Source organism: Phyllobates terribilis, unplaced genomic scaffold (genome assembly GCF_046119375.1).
Source record: "Phyllobates terribilis strain yellow unplaced genomic scaffold, ASM4611937v1 Scaffold_1__5_contigs__length_1240528914, whole genome shotgun sequence".
Lineage (NCBI taxonomy): Eukaryota > Metazoa > Chordata > Amphibia > Anura > Dendrobatidae > Phyllobates > Phyllobates terribilis.
In genome coordinates, this window is record NW_027362761.1 from 697,296,694 (window position 1) to 697,316,023 (window position 19,330).

A 19,330-nucleotide genomic window follows, 5' to 3' on the forward strand; every position below is an offset into this window, starting at 1 on the left:
ACCGTCTTGTTAAGCTATTGCAACCTCCACCACTCTACCAAGGGGCATTTAAACCGTCTTGTTAAGCTACTGCAACCTCCACGTCTCTTCGAAGGGGCATTAAAACCGTCTTGTTAAGCTAATGCGACCTCCAGAACTTTTCCAAGGGGCATTAAAAACGTCTTGTTAAGCTACTCCAACCAACATGTCTCTTCCAAGGGGCATTAAAACCGCCTTGTTAAGCTAATGCAACCTCCATCACTTTTGCAAGGGGCATTAAAACCATCATGCTAAGCTACTGCGACCTCCATGTCTCTTTCAAGGGGCATTTAAACCGTCTTGTAAAGCTACTGAAACCTCCACGTCTCTGCCAAGGGGCATTAAAACCGTCTTCATAAGCTAATGCGACCTCCACCACTTCTCCATGGGGCATTAAAACCATCATGTTAGGCTACTGTATCCTCCACCACTCTTCCAAGGGGTATTTAAACTGTCTTGTTAAGCTACTGCAACCTCCACGACTCTTCCAAAGGGCATGAAAACCATCTTATTAAGCTAATGCGACCTCCACCACTTTTCCAAAGGGCATTAAAACCATCTTGTTAAGCTACTGCGACCTCCTTGTCTCTTCCAATTGTCATTTAAACCATCTTGTTAAGCTACTGTAACCTCCATTTCTCTTCCAAGGGGCATTAAAACCGTCTTGTTAAGCTACTGCAACCACCACGTCGCTTCCAAGGGGCATTGAAACCGTATTGTTAAGCTAATGTGACCTCCAACACTTCTCCAAGGGGATTAAAACCATCTTGTTTAGCTACTCTAACCTCCACCACTCTTCCAAGGGGCATTTAAAACATCTTGTTGAGCTAATGCAACCTCCATGTCTCTTCCAAGGGGCATTAAAACCATCTTGTTAAGCTAATGCTACCTCGACCACTTTTCCAAGGGGCTTTAAAACCATCTTATTAAGCTACTGTAGCCTTCATGTCTTTTCCAAGGGGCATTAAAACCGTCTTGTTAAGCTAATGCGACCTCCACCACTACTCCAAGGGGCATTAAAATCGTCTTGTTAAGCTACTGCAACCACCATGTCTCTTCCAAGGGGCATTAAAACCATCTTGTTAAGCTAATGCAACCTCCACCACTGTTCCAAGGGGCATTAAAACCATCTTGTTAAGCTACTGCAACCTCCATGTCTCTTCCAAGAGGCATTTAAACCGTCTTGTAAAGCTACTTCAACCTCCACGTCTCTTTCAAGGGGCATTAAAACCGTCTTGTTAAGCTAATGCGACCTCCACCACTTTTTCAAGGAGCATTAAAACCATCTTGTTAAGCTAACGCGACCTCCATCACTTTTCCAAGGGGCATTAAAACCGTCTTATTAAGCTACTGCAGCCTCCATGTCTCTTCCAAGGAGCATTAAAACCGTCTTGTTAAGCTAATGCGACCTCCAACACTTCTCCAATGAGCATTAAAACCGTCTTGTTAAGCTACTGTAACCTCCACCCCTCTTCCAAGGGGCATTTAAAACGTCTTGTTAAGTTACTGCGACCTCCACCACTTCTCCAAGGAGCATTAAAACAGTCTTGTTAAGCTTCTGTTACCTCCACCACTCTTCAAAGGGGCATTTAAACCATCTTGTTAAGCTACTGCGACGCCCACCACTACTTCATGGGGCATTAAAACTGTCTTGATAAGCTACTGTAACCTCCACCACTCTTCCAAGAGGCATTTAAACAGTCTTGTTAAGCTGCTATAACCTCCACTTCTCTTCCATGGGGCATTAAAACCGTCGTTTTAAGCTAATGCGACCTTCACCACTTTTCCAAGGGGCATTAAAACCGGCTTGTTAAGCTACTGCGACCTCCACGTCTCTTCCAAGGGGCATTAAATACGTCTTGTTAAGCTACTGAAACCCCCACGTCTCTTCCAAGGGGCATTAAATACGTCTTGTTAAGCAAATGCGAACATCGCCACTATTCAAAGGGGCATTAAAACCGTCTTGTTAAGCTACTGCGACCTCTATGTCTCTTCCAAGGGACATTTAAACCGTCTTGTTAAGCTACTGCTAACTCCACGTCTTTTCCAAGGGGTATTAAAAGCATATTGTTAAGCTACTATAACCTGCACCACTCTTCCAAGGTGCATTTACACCATCTTTTTAAGCTACTGCAAGCTCCACGTCTCTTCAAAGGGGCATTAAAACCGTCTAGTTAATTTAATGCGACCTCCACCACTTTTCAAAGGGGCATTAAAATCGTCTTGTTAAGCTACTGCAACCACCATGTCTCTTCCAAGGGTCATTAAAACCGTCTTGTTAAGCTAATGCGACCTCCACCACTTTTTCAAGGAGCATTAAAACCATCTTGTTAAGCTAATGCGACCTCCACCACTTTTCCAAGGGGCATTAAAACCGTCTTATTAAGCTACTGCAGCCTCTATGTCTCTTCCAAGGAGCATTAAAACCGTCTTGTTAAGCTAATGCGACCTCCAACACTTCTCCAATGAGCATTAAAACCGTCTTTTTAAGCTACTGTAACCTCCACCCCTCTTCCAAGGGGCATTTAAAACGTCTTGTTAAGCTAATGCAACCTCCACCACTTTTCCAAGGGGCATTAAAAACATCTTGTTAAGCTACTGCGACCTCCATGTCTCTTCCAAGGGGCATTTAAACCGTCTTGTAAAGCTACTGCAACCTCCACGTGTCTTCCAAGGGGCATTAAAACCGTCTTATTAAGCTAATGCGACCTCCACCACTTTTTCAAGGAGCATTTAAACCGTCTTGTTAAGCTACTACAATCTCCACGTCTCTTCCAAGGGGCATTAAAACCGTCTTGTTAAGCTACTGCGACCTACATAACTACTCCAAAGGGCATTAAAACCGTCTTGTTAAGCTACTGTAACCTCCACCACTCTTCCAAGGGGCATTAAAACCGTCTTGTTAAGCTAATGCAACCTCCACCACTTTTCCAAGGGGCATTAAAACAGTCTTGTTAAGCTACTGCAACCACCACGTCTTTTCCAAGGGTCATTAAAACCGTCTTGTTAAGCTAATGCGACCTCCACCACCTTTCAAAGGGGCATTAAAACCAACTTGTTAAGCTTCTGCGCCCTTCACGTCTCTTCCAAGGGGCATTAAAATCATCTTGTTAAGCTAATGCGACCTCCACCACTTTTTCAACGGGCATTTAAACCGTCTTGTTAAGCTACTGTAACCTCCACGTCTCTTCCAAATGGCATTAAAATCGTCTTCTTAAGCTAATGTGATCTCCACCACTTCTCCATGGGGCATTAAAACCGTCTTGTTAAGCTACTGTATCCTCCACCACTCCTCCAAGGGGCATTAAAACCAACTTGTTAAGCTTCTGCGACCTCCACATGTCTTCCTTGGGCATTAAAACCGTCTTTTTAAGCTAATGCGACCTCCCCGTCTCTTCCAAGGGGCATTAAATATGTCTTGTTAAGCTAATGCGAACATCGCCACTATTCAAAGGGGCATTAAACCGTCTTGTTAAGCTGCTGCGACATCTATGTCTCTTCCACGGGACATTTAAACCGTCTTGTTAAGCTACTGCTAACTCCACGTCTTTTCCAAGGGGTATTAAAACCATCTTGTTAAGCTGCTGTAACCTCCACCACTCTTCCAAGGGGCATTTACACCGTCTTTTTAAGCTACTGCAACCTCCACGTCTCTTCCAAGGGGCATTAAAACGGTCTTGGTAAGCTAATGCGACCTCCACCACTTTTCCAAGAGGCATTAAAACTGTCTTGTTAAGCTACTTCAACCTCCACGTCTCTTCCAAAGGGCATTAAAACCGTCTTGTTAAGCTGCTGTAACCTCCACCACTCTTCCAAGGGGCATTTACACCGTCTTTTTAAGCTACTGCAACCTCCACGTCTCTTCCAAGGGGCATTAAAACCGTCTTGGTAAGCTAATGCGACCTCCACCACTTTTCCAAGGGGCATTAAAACAGTCTTGTTAAGCTACTGCAACCACCACGTCTTTTCCAAGGGTCATTAAAACCGTCTTGTTAAGCTAATGCGACCTCCACCACCTTTCCAAGGGGCATTAAAATCATCTTGTTAAGCTAATGCGACCTCCACCACTTTTTCAACGGGCATTTAAACCGTCTTGTTAAGCTACTGCAGCATCCACGTCTCTTCCAAGGGGCATTAAATACGTCTTGTTAAGCTACTGAAACCCCCACGTCTCTTCCAAGGGGCATTAAATACGTCTTGTTAAGCAAATGCGAACATCGCCACTATTCAAAGGGGCATTAAAACCGTCTTGTTAAGCTACTGCCACCTCTATGTCTCTTCCAAATGACATTTAAACCGTCTTGTTAAGCTACTGCTAACTCCACGTCTTTTCCAAGGGGTATTAAAAGCATCTTGTTAAGCTACTATAACCTGCACCACTCTTCCAAGGGGCATTTACACCATCTTTTTAAGCTACTGCAAGCTCCACGTCTCTTCAAAGGGGCATTAAAACCGTCTAGTTAATTTAATGCGACCTCCACCACTTTTCAAAGGGGCATTAAAATCGTCTTGTTAAGCTACTGCAACCACCATGTCTCTTCCAAGGGGCATTAAAACCGTCTTGTTAAGCTAATGCGACCTCCACCACTTTTTCAAGGAGCATTAAAACCATCTTGTTAAGCTAATGCGACCTCCACCACTTTTCCAAGGGGCATTAAAACCGTCTTATTAAGCTACTGCAGCCTCTATGTCTCTTCCAAGGAGCATTAAAACCGTCTTGTTAAGCTAATGCGACCTCCAACACTTCTCCAATGAGCATTAAAACCGTCTTGTTAAGCTACTGTAACCTCCACCCCTCTTCCAAGGGGCATTTAAAACGTCTTGTTAAGTTACTGCGAACTCCACCACTTCTCCAAGGAGCATTAAAACAGTCTTGTTAAGCTTCTGTTACCTCCACCACTCTTCAAAGGGGCATTTAAACCATCTTATTAAGCTACTGCGACGCCCACCACTACTTCATGGGGCATTAAAACCGTCTTGATAAGCTACTGTAACCTCCACCACTCTTCCAAGAGGCATTTAAACAGTCTTGTTAAGCTGCTATAACCTCCACGTCTCTTCCATGGGGCATTAAAAACGTCGTTTTAAGCTAATGCGACCTCCACCACTTTTCCAAGGGGTATTAAAACCGGCTTGTTAAGCTACTGCGACCTCCACGTCTCTTCCAAGGGGCATTAAATACGTCTTGTTAAGCTACTGAAACCCCCACGTCTCTTCCAAGGGGCATTAAATACGTCTTGTTAAGCAAATGCGAACATCGCCACTATTCAAAGGTTCATTAAAACCGTCTTGTTAAGCTACTGCGACCTCTATGTCTCTTCCAAGGGACATTTAAACCGTCTTGTTAAGCTACTGCTAACTCCACGTCTTTTCCAAGGGGTATTAAAAGCATCTTGTTAAGCTACTGTAACCTCCACCACTCTTCCAAGGGGCATTTACACCGTCTTTTTAAGCTACTGCAAGCTCCAAGTCTCTTCAAAGGGGCATTAAAACCGTCTTGTTAAGGTAATGCGACCTCCACCACTTTTCGAAGGGGCATTAAAATCGTCTTGTTAAGCTACTGCAACCACCATGTCTCTTCCAAGGGGCATTAAAACCGTCTTGTTAAGCTAATGCAACCTCCACCACTTTTCCAAGGGGCATTAAAAACATCTTGTTAAGCTACTGCGACCTCCATGTCTCTTCCAAGGGGCATTTAAACCGTCTTGTAAAGCTACTGCAACCTCCACGTGTCTTCCAAGGGGCATTAAAACCGTCTTGTTAAGCTAATGCGACCTCCACCACTTTTTCAAGAAGCATTTAAACCGTCTTGTTAAGCTACTACAATCTCCACGTCTCTTCCAAGGGGCATTAAAACCGTCTTGTTAAGCTACTGCGACCTACAAAGCTACTCCAAAGGGCTTTAAAACCGTCTTGTTAAGCTACTGTAACCTCCACCACTCTTCCAAGGGGCATTTAAACTGTCTTGTTAAGCTACTGCAACCTCCACGTCTCTTTCAAGGGGCATTAAAACCGTCTTGTTAAGCTAATGCAACCTCCACCACTTTTCCAAGGGGCATTAAAACAGTCTTTTAAGCTACTGCAACCACCACGTCTTTTCCAAGGGTCATTAAAACCGTCTTGTTAATCTAATGCGACCTCCACCACCTTTCCAAGGGGCATTAAAACCAACTTGTTAAGCTTCTGCGACCTTCACGTCTCTTCCAAGGGGCATTAAAATCATCTTGTTAAGCTAATGTGACCTCCACCACTTTTTCAACGGGCATTTAAACCGTCTTGTTAAGCTACTGCAACCTCCACGTCTCTTCCAAGGGGCATTAAAATCGTCTTCTTAAGCTAATGTGATCTCCACCACTTCTCCATGGGGCATTAAAACCGTCTTGTTAAGCTACTGTATCCTCCACCACTCCTCCAAGGGGCATTAAAATCAACTTGTTAAGCTTCTGCGACCTCCACATGTCTTCCTTGAGCATTAAAACCGTCTTTTTAAGCTAATGCGACCTCCCCGTCTCTTCCAAGGGGCATTAAATATGTCTTGTTAAGCTAATGCGAACATCGCCACTATTCAAAGGGGCATTAAACCGTCTTGTTAAGCTGCTGCGACCTCTATGTCTCTTCCACGGGACATTTAAACCGTCTTGTTAAGCTACTGCTAACTCCACGTCTTTTCCAAGGGGTATTAAAACCATCTTGTTAAGCTACTGTAACCTCCACCACTCTTCCAAGGGGCATTTACACCGTCTTTTTAAGCTACTGCAACCTCCACGTCTCTTCCAAGGGGCATTAAAACCGTCTTGGTAAGCTAATGCGACCTCCACCACTTTTCCAAGAGGCATTAAAACTGTCTTGTTAAGCTACTTCAACCTCCACGTCTCTTCCAAAGGGCATTAAAACCGTCTTGTTAAGCTAATGCGACCTCCACCACTTTTCCAAGGGGCATTAAAACAGTCTTGTTAAGCTACTGCAACCACCACGTCTTTTCCAAGGGTCATTAAAACCGTCTTGTTAAGCTAATGCGACCTCCACCACCTTTCCAAGGGGCATTAAAATCATCTTGTTAAGCTAATGCGACCTCCACCACTTTTTCAACGGGCATTTAAACCGTCTTGTTAAGCTACTGCAGCATCCACGTCTCTTCCAAGGGGCATTAAAATCGTCTTCTTAAGCTAATGCGACCTCCACCACTTCTCCATGGTGCATTAAAACCGTCTTGTTAATCTACTGTATCATCCACCACTCCTCCAAGGGGCATTTAAACTGTCTTGTTAAGCTACTTCAACCTCAACGTCTCTTCCAAAGGGAATTAAAACCGTCTTGTTAAGCTAATGCGACCTCCACCACTTTTCCAAGGGGCATTAAAACAGTCTTGTTAAGCTACTGCAACCACCACGTCTTTTCCATGGGTCATTAAAAACGTTTAGTTAAGCTAATGCGACCTCCACCACCTTTCCAAGGGGCATTAAAACCAACTTGTTAAGCTTCTGCGACCTCCATGTCTCTTCCAAGGGGCATTAAAATCATCTTGTTAAACTAATGCGACCTCCACCACTTTTTCAACGGGCATTTAAACCATCTTGTTAAGCTACTGCAACCTCCACGTCTCTTCCAAGGGGCATTAAAATCGTCTTCTTAACCTCATGCGACCTCCACCACTTCTCCATGGGGCATTAAAACCGTCTTGTTAAGCTACTGTATCCTCCACAACTCTTCTAAGGGGCATTAAAACCGTCTTGTTAAGCTACTGCGACCTCCTTGTCTCTTCCAATTGTCATTTAAACCATCTTGTTAAGCTACTGTAACCGCCATTTCTCTTCCAAGGGGCATTAAAACCGTCTTGTTAAGCTAATGCGACCTCCACCACTTTTCCAAGGGGCATTAATACCGTCTTGTTAAGCTACTGCGACCTCCAAGTCTCTTCCAAGGGGCATTTAAACCGTCTTGTTAAGCTACTGCAACATCCACATCTCTTCCATGGGGCATTAAACCGTCTTGTTAAGCTACTGCGACCTCCACCACTTGTCCAAGAGGCATTAAAACCGTCTTGTTAAGCTACTGTAACCTCCACCACTCTTCCAAGGGGCATTTAAACCAACTTGTTAAGCTAATGCAACCTCCATGTCTCTTCAAAGGGGCTTTTAAACCGTATTGTTAAGCTAATGCGATCTCCACCACTTTTCCAAGGATTATTTAAACCGTCTTGTTAAGCTACTGCAACCTCCACGTCTCCTCCAAGGGTCATTAAAACCGTCTTGTTAAGCTACTGCAACCTCCACCACTTCTCCAAGGGGTATTAAAAACGTCTTGTTAAGCTACTGCAACCTCCACGTCTATTCTAAGGGGCATTAAAACCATCTTGTTAAGCTGCTGCAACCTCCACGTCTCTTCCAAGGGGCATTAAAACCGTCTTGTTAAGCTAATGCGACCTCCACCACTACTCCAAGGGGCATTAAAATCGTCTTGTTAAGCTACTGCAACCACCATGTCACTTCCAAGGGGCATTAAAACCATCTTGTTAAGCTAATGCAACCTCCACCACTATTCCAAGGGGCATTAAAACCATCTTGTTAAGCTACTGAAACCTCCATGTCTCTTCCAAGTGGCATGTAAACCGTCTTGTAAAGCTATTTCAACCTCCACGTCTCTTTCAAGGGGCATTAAAACCGTCTTGTTAAGCTAATGCGACCTCCACCACTTTTTCAAGGAGCATTTAAACCGTCTTGTTAAGCTACAGCAATCTCTACGTCTCTTCCAAGGGGCATTAAAACCGTCTTGTTAATCTACTGTGACCTCCACCACTTCTCCAAGGGGCATTAAAACTGTCTTGTTAAGCTACTGCCACCTCCACGTCTCTTCCAAGGGGCATTAAATTTGTCTTGTTAAGCTAATGCGACCACAGCCACTATTCCAAGGGGCATTAGAACCGTCTTGTTAAGCTACTGTGACCTCCATGTCTTTTCCAATGGACAATTAAACCATCTTGTTAAGCTACTGCTAACTCCACGTCTTTTCCAAGGTGTATTACTACTGTCTTCTTAAGCTAATGCGACCTCCACCACTTTTCCAAGAGGCATTAATACCGTCTTGTTAAGCTATTGCAACCTCCACCACTCTACCAAGAGGCATTTAAACCGTCTTGTTAAGCTACTGCAACCTCCACGTCTCTTCGAAGGGGCATTAAAACCGTCTTGTTAAGCTAATGCGACCTCCAGAACTTTTCCAAGGGGCATTAAAAACGTCTTGTTAAGCTACTCCAACCAATATGTTTCTTCCAAGGGGCATTAAAACCGCCTTGTTAAGCTAATGCAACCTCCATCACTTTTGCAAGGGGCATTAAAACCGTCATGTTAAGCTACTGCCACCTCCATGTCTCTTCCAAGGGGCATTTAAACCGTCTTGTAAAGCTACTGAAACCTCTACGTCTCTGCCAAGGGGCATTAAAACCGTTTTCATAAGCTAATGCGACCTCCACCACTTCTCCATGGGGCATTAAAACCGTCTTGTTAAGCTACTGTATCCTCCACCACTCTTCCAAGGGGCATTTAAACTGTCTTGTTAAGCTACTGCAACCTCCACGACTCTTCCAAAGGGCATGAAAACCATCTTATTAAGATAATGCGACCTCCACCACTTTTCCAAAGGGCATTAAAACCATCTTGTTAAGCTACTGCGACCTCCTTGTCTCTTCCAATTGTCATTTAAACCATCTTTTTAGGCTACAGTAACCTCCATTTCTCTTCCAAGGGGCATTAAAACCGTATTGTTAAGCTACTGCAACCACCACGTCGCTTCCAAGGGGCATTAAAACCGTATTGTTAAGCTAATCTGACCTCCAACACTTCTCCAAGGGGCATTAAAACCATCTTGTTTAGCTACTCTAAACTCCACCACTCTTCCAAGGGGCTTTAAAAACATCTTGTTGAGCTAATGCAACCTCCATGTCTCTTCCAAGGGGCATTAAAACCATCTTGTTCAGCTAATGCAACCTCCACCACTTTTCCAAGGTGCATTAAAACCGTCTTATTAAGCTACTGTAGCCTCCATGTCTCTTCCAAGGGGCATTGAAACCATCTTGTTAAGCTAATGCGACATCCAACACTTCTCCAATGAGCATTAAATCGTCTTGTTAAGATACTGTAACCTCCACCACTCTTCCAAGGGGCATTTAAAATGTCTTGTTAAGTTACTGCGACCTCCACCACTTCTCCAAGGAGCATTAAAACTGTCTTGTTAAGCTTCTGTTACCTCCACCACTCTTCAAAGGGGCATTTAAACCATCTTGTTAAGCTACTGCGACGCCCACCACGACTTCATGGGGCATTAAAACCGTCTTGTTAAGCTACTGTAACCTCCACCACTCTTCCAAGAGGCATTTAAACAGTCTTGTTAAGCTACTGCAACCTCCACGTCTCTTCCATGGGGCATTAAAACCGTCTTTTTAAGCTAATGCGACCTCCACCACTCTTCCAAGAGGTATTAAAACCGGCTTGTTAAGCTACTGCGACCTCCACGTCTCTTCCAAGGAGCATTAAATACGTCGTGTTAAGCTACTGCAACCTCCACGTCTCTTCCAAGGGGCATTAAATACGTCTTGTTAATCTAATGCAACAACCGCCACAATTCAAAGGGGCATTAAAACCGTCTTGTTAAGCTACTGCGACTTCTATGTCTCTTCCAAGGGACATTTAAACCGTCTTGTTAAGCTACTGCTAACTTAACGTCTTTTCCAAGGGGTATTAAAACCATCTTGTTAAGCTACTGTAAACTCCACCACTCTTCCAAGGGGCATTTAAACCGTCTTTTTAAGGTCCTGCAACCTCCATGTCTCTTCCAAGGGGCATTAAAACAGTCTTGTTAAGATAATGCGACCTCCACCACTTTTCCAAGGGTCATTAAAATCGTCTTGTTAAGCTACTGCAACCACCATCTCTCTTCCAAGGGGCATTAAAACCGTCTTGTTAAGCTAAAGCAACCTCAACCACTTTTCCAAGGGGCATTAAAATCATCTTGTTAAGCTTATGCGACCTCCACCACTTTTCCAAGGATTCTTTAAACTGTCTTGTTAAGCTACTGCAACCTCCACGTCTCTTCCAAGGGGCATTAAAACCGTCTAGTTAAGCTACTGCAACCTCCACCATTTCTCCAAGGGGTATTAAAAACGTCTTGTTAAGCTACTGCAACCTCCAAGTTTATTCCAAGGGGCATTAAAACCATCTTGTTAAGCTACTGCAACCTCCACATCTCTTCCAAGGGGCATTAAAACCATCTTGTTAAGATTCTGCGACCTCCATGTCTCTTCCAAGGGGCATTAAAATCATCTTGTTAAGCTAATGCGACCTCCACCACTTTTTCAACGGGCATTTAAACCGTCTTGTTAAGCTACTGCAACCTCCACGTCTCTTCCAAGGGGCATTAAAATCGTCTTCTTAACCTAATGCGACCTCGACCACTTCTCCATGGGGCATTAAAACCGTCTTATTAAGCTACTGTATCCTCCACAAATCTTCCAAGGGGCATTAAAACCGTCTTGTTAAGCTACTGTGACCTCCTTGTCTCTTCCAATTGTCATTTAAACCATCTTGTTAAGCTACTGTAACCTCCATTTCTCTTCCAAGGGGCATTAAAACCGTCTTGTTAAGCTAATGCGACCTCCACCACTTTTCCAAGGGGCATTAAAACCATCTTGTTAAGCTACTGAAACCTCCATGTCTCTTCCAAGGGGCATGTAAACCGTCTTGTAAAGCTATTTCAACCTCCACGTCTCTTTCAAGGGGCATTAAAACCGTCTTGTTAAGCTAATGCGACCTCCACCACTTTTTCAAGGAGCACTTAAACCGTCTTGTTAAGCTACAGCAATCTCTACGTCTCTTCCAAGGGGCATTAAAACCGTCTTGTTAATCTACTGTGACCTCCACCACTTCTCCAAGGGGCATTAAAACTGTCTTGTTAAGCTACTGCCACCTCCACGTCTCTTCCAAGGGGCATTAAATTTGTCTTGTTAAGCTAATGCGACCACAGCCACTGTTCCAAGGGGCATTAGAACCATCTTGTTAAGCTACTGTGACCTCCATGTCTTTTCCAATGGACAATTAAACCATCTTGTTAAGCTACTGCTAACTCCACGTCTTTTCCAAGGGGTATTAATACCGTCTTCTTAAGCTAATGCGACCTCCACCACTTTTCCAAGAGGCATTACTACCGTCTTGTTAAGCTATTGCAACCTCCACCACTCTACCAACGGGCATTTAAACCGTCTTGTTAAGCTACTGCAACCTCCACGTCTCTTCGAAGGGGCATTAAAACCGTCTTGTTAAGCTAATGCGACCTCCAGAACTTTTCCAAGGGGCATTAAAAACGTCTTGTTAAGCTACTCCAACCAACATGTCTCTTCCAAGGGGCATTAAAACCGCCTTGTTAAGCTAATGCAACCTCCATCACTTTTGCAAGGGGCATTAAAACCATCATGTTAATCTACTGCGACCTCCATGTCTCTTCCAAGGGGCATTTAAACCGTCTTGTAAAGCTACTGAAACCTCCACGTCTCTGCCAAGGGGCATTAAAACCGTCTTCATAAGCTAATGCGACCTCCACCACTTCTCCATTGGGCATTAAAACCGTCTTGTTAAGCTACTGTATCCTCCACCACTCTTCCAAGGGGCATTTAAACTGTCTTGTTAAGCTACTGCAACCTCCACGACTCTTCCAAAGGGCATGAAAACCATCTTATTAAGCTAATGCGACCTCCACCACTTTTCCAAAGGGTATTAAAACCATCTTGTTAAGCTACTGCGACCACCTTGTCTCTTCCAATTGTCATTTAAACCATCTTTTTAGGCTACTGCGACCTCCAAGTCTCTTCCAAGGGACATTTAAACCGTCTTGTTAAGCTACTGCAACATCCACATCTCTTCCATGGGGCATTAAACCGTCTTGTTAAGCTACTGCGACCTCCACCACTTCTCCAAGAGGCATTAAGACCGTCTTGTTAAGCTACTGTAACCTCCAACACTCTTCCAAGGGGCATTTAAACCAACTTGTTAAGCTAATGCAACCTCCATGTCTCTTCAAAGGGGCTTTTAAACCGTCTTGTTAAGCTAATGCGATCTCCACCACTTTTCCAAGGATTATTTAAACCGTCTTGTTAAGCTACTGCAACCTCCACGTCTCCTCCAAGGGGCATTAAAACCGTCTTTTTAAGCTACTGCAACTTCCACCACTTCTCCAAGGGGTATTAAAAACGTCTTGTTAAGCTACTGCAACCTCCACGTCTATTCTAAGGGGCATTAAAACCATCTTGTTAAGCTGCTGCAACCTCCATGTCTCTTCCAAAGGGCATTAAAACCGTCTTGTTAAGCTAAAGCGACCTCCACCACTACTCCAAGGGGCATTAAAATTGTCTTGTTAAGCTACTGCAACCACCATGTCACTTCCAAGGGGCATTGAAACCATCTTGTTAAGCTAATGCAACCACCACCACTGTTCCAAGTGGCATTAAAACCATCTTGTTAAGCTACTGCAAAATCCATGTCTCTTCCAAGGGTCATTTAAACCATCTTGTAAAGCTACTTCAACCTCCACGTCTCTTTCAAGGGGCATTAAAACCGTCTTGTTAAGCTAATGCGACCTCCACCACTTTTTCAAGGAGCATTTAAACCGTCTTGTTAAGCTACAGCAATCTCTACGTCTCTTCCAAGGGGCATTAAAACCATCTTGTTAATCTACTGCGACCTCCACCACTTCTCCAAGGGGCATTAAAACTGTCTTGTTAAGCTACTGCCACCTCCACGTCTCTTCGAAGGGGCATTAAAACCGTCTTGTTAAGCTAATGCGACCTCCAGAACTTTTCCAAGGGGCATTAAAAACGTCTTGTTAAGCTACTCCAACCAACATGTCTCTTCCAAGGGGCATTAAAACCGCCTTGTTAAGCTAATGCAACCTCCATCACTTTTGCAAGGGGCATTAAAACCATCATGTTAAGCTACTGCGACCTCCATGTCTCTTCCAAGGGGCATTTAAACCGTCTTCTAAAGCTACTGAAACCTCCACGTCTCTGCCAAGGGGCATTAAAACCGTCTTCATAAGCTAATGCGACCTCCACCACTTCTCCATGGGGCATTAAAACCGTCTTGTTAAGCTACTGTATCCTCCACCACTCTTCCAAGGGGCATTTAAACTGTCTTGTTAAGCTACTGCAACCTCCACGACTCTTCCAAAGGGCATGAAAACCATCTTATTAAGCTAATGCGACCTCCACCACTTTTCCAAGGGGCATTAAAACAGTCTTCTTAAGCTTCTGCAACCACCACGTCTTTTCCAAGGGTCATTAAAAACGTCTTGTTAAGCTAATGCGACCTCCATCACCTTTCCAAGGGGCATTAAAACCAACTTGTTAAGCTTCTGCGACCTCCACTTCTCTTCCATGGGCATTAAAACCGACTTTTTAAGCTAATGCGACCTCCCCGTCTCTTCCAAGGGGCATTAAATAAGTCTTGTTAAGCTAATGCGAACATCGCCACTATTCAAAGGGGCATTAAACCGTCTTGTTAAGCTGCTGCGACCTCTATGTCTCTTCCAAGGGACATTTAAACCGTCTTGTTAAGCTACTGCTAACTCCACGTCTTTTCCAAGGGGTATTAAAACCATCTTGTTAAGCTACTGTAACCTCCACCACTCTTCCAAGGGGCATTTACACCGTCTTTTTAAGCTACTGCAACCTTCACGTCTCTTCCAAGGGGCATTAAAACCGTCTTGGTAAGCTAATGCGACCTCCACCACTTTTCCAAGAGGCATTAAAATCGTCTTGTTAAGCTACTGCAACCACCATGTCTCTTCCAAGGGGCATTAAAACCGTCTTGTTAAGCTAATGCAACCTCCACGTCTCTTCCAAGGGGCATTAAAACCGTCTTGTTAAGCTAATGCTACCTCCACCACTTTTTCAAGGAGCATTTAAACCGTCTTGTTAAGCTACTGCATTCTCCACGTCTCTTCCAAGGGGCAATAAAACCGTCTTGTTAAGCTACTGCGACCTACATAACTAATCCAAGGGGCATTAAAACCGTCTTGTTAAGCTACTGTAACCTCCACCACTCTTCCAAGGGCCATTTAAACTGTCTTATTAAGATACTGCAACCTACACATCTCTTCCAAGGGGCATTAAAACCGTCTTGTTAAGCTAATGCAACCTCCAACACTTTTCCAATGGGCATTAAAACTGTCTTGTTAAGCTACTTCAACCTCCACGTCTCTTCCAAAGGGCATTAAAACCGTCTTGTTAAGCTAATGCGACCTCCACCACTTTTCCAAGGGGCATTAAAACAGTCTTGTTAAGCTACTGCAACCACCACGTCTTTTCCAAGGGTCATTAAAACCGTCTTGTTAAGCTAATGCAACCTCCATCACTTTTGCAAGGGGCATTAAAACCATCATGTTAAGCTACTGCGACCTACATGTCTCTTCCAAGGGGCATTTAAACCGTCTTCTAAAGCTACTGAAACCTCCACGTCTCTGCCAAGGGGCATTAAAACCGTCTTCATAAGCTAATGCGACCTCCACCACTTCTCCATGGGGCATTAAAACCGTCTTGTTAAGCTACTGTATCCTCCACCACTCTTCCAAGGGGCATTTAAACTGTCTTGTTAAGCTACTGCAACCTCCACGACTCTTCCAAAGGGCATGAAAACCATCTTATTAAGCTAATGCGACCTCCACCACTTTTCCAAGGGGCATTAAAACAGTCTTCTTAAGCTTCTGCAACCACCACGTCTTTTCCAAGGGTCATTAAAAACGTCTTGTTAAGCTAATGCGACCTCCATCACCTTTCCAAGGGGCATTAAAACCAACTTGTTAAGCTTCTGCGACCTCCACTTCTCTTCCATGGGCATTAAAACCGACTTTTTAAGCTAATGCGACCTCCCCGTCTCTTCCAAGGGGCATTAAATAAGTCTTGTTAAGCTAATGCGAACATCGCCACTATTCAAAGGGGCATTAAACCGTCTTGTTAAGCTGCTGCGACCTCTATGTCTCTTCCAAGGGACATTTAAACCGTCTTGTTAAGCTACTGCTAACTCCACGTCTTTTCCAAGGGGTATTAAAACCATCTTGTTAAGCTACTGTAACCTCCACCACTCTTCCAAGGGGCATTTACACCGTCTTTTTAAGCTACTGCAACCTTCACGTCTCTTCCAAGGGGCATTAAAACCGTCTTGGTAAGCTAATGCGACCTCCACCACTTTTCCAAGAGGCATTAAAATCGTCTTGTTAAGCTACTGCAACCACCATGTCTCTTCCAAGGGGCATTAAAACCGTCTTGTTAAGCTAATGCAACCTCCACGTCTCTTCCAAGGGGCATTAAAACCGTCTTGTTAAGCTAATGCTACCTCCACCACTTTTTCAAGGAGCATTTAAACCGTCTTGTTAAGCTACTGCATTCTCCACGTCTCTTCCAAGGGGCAATAAAACCGTCTTGTTAAGCTACTGCGACCTACATAACTAATCCAAGGGGCATTAAAACCGTCTTGTTAAGCTACTGTAACCTCCACCACTCTTCCAAGGGCCATTTAAACTGTCTTATTAAGATACTGCAACCTACACATCTCTTCCAAGGGGCATTAAAACCGTCTTGTTAAGCTAATGCAACCTCCAACACTTTTCCAATGGGCATTAAAACTGTCTTGTTAAGCTACTTCAACCTCCACGTCTCTTCCAAAGGGCATTAAAACCGTCTTGTTAAGCTAATGCGACCTCCACCACTTTTCCAAGGGGCATTAAAACAGTCTTGTTAAGCTACTGCAACCACCACGTCTTTTCCAAGGGTCATTAAAACCGTCTTGTTAAGCTAATGCGACCTCCACCACCTTTCCAAGGGGCATTAAAATCATCTTGTTAAGCTAATGCGACCTCCACCACTTTTTCAACGGGCATTTAAACCGTCTTGATAAGCTACTGCAACCTCCACGTCTCTTCCAAGGGGCATTAAAATCGTCTTCTTAAGCTAATGCGACCTCCACCACTTCTCCATGGTGCATTAAAACCGTCTTGTTAATCTACTGTATCCTCCACCACTCCTCCAAGGGGCATTTAAACTGTCTTGTTAAGCTACTTCAACCTCAACGTCTCTTCCAAAGGGCATTAAAACCGTCTTGTTAAGCTAATGCGACCTCCACCACTTTTCCAAGGGGCATTAAAACAGTCTTGTTAAGCTACTGCAACCACCACGTCTTTTCCATGGGTCATTAAAAACGTCTTGTTAAGCTAATGCGACCTCCACCACCTTTCCAAGGGGCATTAAAACCAACTTGTTAAGCTTCTGCGACCTCCATGTCTCTTCCAAGGGGTATTAAAATCATCTTGTTAAGCTAATGCGACCTCCACCACTTTTTCAACGGGCATTTAAACCGTCTTGTTAAGCTACTGCAACCTCCACGTCTCTTCCAAGGGGCATTAATATCGTCTTCTTAACCTAATGCGACCTCCACCACTTCTCCATGGGGCATTAAAACCGTCTTGTTAAGCTGCTGTAACCTCCACCACTCTTCCAAGGGGCATTTAAACTGTATTGTTAAGCTACTGCAACCTCCACGTCTCTTCCAAGGGGCATTAAAACCGTCTTGTTAAGCTAATGCGACCTCCACCACTTTTCCAAGGGGCATTAAAACAGTCTTATTAAGCTACTGCAACCACCACGTCTTTTCCAAGGGGCATTAAAACCGTCTTGTTAAGCTAATGCGACCTCCACCATTTTTCCAAAGGGCATTAAAACCCACTTGTTAAGCTACTGCGACCTCCACGTCTCTTCCAAGGGGCATTTAAAATGTATTCTTAAGCTACTGCAAGCTCCACGTCTCTTCCAAGGGGCATTAAAACCATCTTGCTAAGCTTTTGCGACCTCTACCACTTTTCCAACGGGCATTTAAACTGTCTTGTTAAGCTACGGCAAGCTCCACGTCTCTTCCAATTGGCTTTAAAACCGTCTTGTTAAGCTAATGCGACCTCCACCACTTCTCCATTGGGCATTAAAACCGTCTTGTTAAGCTAATGCGACCTACACCACTTCTCCAAGGAGCATTAAAACCATCTTGTTAAGCTACTGTAACCTCCACCACTCTTCCAAGGGGCATTGAAACCGTCTTGTTAAGCTACTGCGACCTCCTTGTCTCTTCCAATTGTCATTTAAACCATCTTGTTAAGCTACTGTAACCTACATTTCTCTTCAAAGGGGCATTAAAACCGTCTTGTTAAGCTAATGCGACCTCCACCACTTTTCCAAGGGGCATTAATACCATCTTGTTAAGCTACTGCGACCTCCAAGTCTCTTCCAAGGGGCATTTAAACCGTCTTGATAAGCTACTGCAACATCCACATCTCTTCCATGGGGCATTAAACCGTCTTGTTAAGCTACTGCGACCTCCAACACTTGTCCAAGAGGCATTAAAACCGTCTTGTTAAGCTAGTGTAACCTCCACCACTCTTCCAAGGGGCATTTAAACCAAGTTGTTAAGCTAATGCAACCTCCATGTCTCTTCAAAGGGGCTTTTAAACCGTCTTGTTAAGCTAATGCGACCTCCACCACTTTTCCAAGGATTCTTTAAACTGTCTTGTTAAGCTACTGCAACCTCCACGTCTCTTCCAAGCGGCATTAAAACTGTCTAGTTAAGCTACTGCAACCTCCACCATTTCTCCAAGGGGTATTAAAAACGTCTTGTTAAGCTACTGCAACCTCCAAGTCTATTCAGAGGGGCATTAAAACCATCTTGTTAAGCTACTGCAACCTCCACGTCTCTTCCAAGGGGCATTAAAACCATCTTGTTAAGCTAATGCGACCTCCACCACTACTCCAAGGGGCATTAAAATCGTCTTGTTAAGCTACTGCAACCACCATGTCTCTTCCAAGGGGCATTAAAACCATCTTGTTAAGCTACTGCAACCTCCATGTCTCTTCCAAGGGGCATTTAAACCGTCTTGTAAAGCTAATTCAACCTCCACGTCTCTTTCAAAGGGCATTAAAACCGTCTTGTTAAGCTAATGCGACCTCTACCACTTTTTCAACAAGCATTTAAACTGTCTTGTTAAGCTACTGCAATGTCCACGTTTCTTCCAAGGGGCATTAAAACCGTCTTGTTAAGCTACTGCGACCTACATAACTACTCCAAGGGGCATTAAAACCGTCCTGTTAAGCTGCTGTAACCTCCACCACTCTTCCAAGGGGCATTTAAACTGTATTGTTAAGCTACTGCAACTTCCACGTCTCTTCCAAGGGGCATTAAAACCGTCTTGTTAAGCTAATGCGACCTCCACCACTTCTCCATGGGGCATTAAA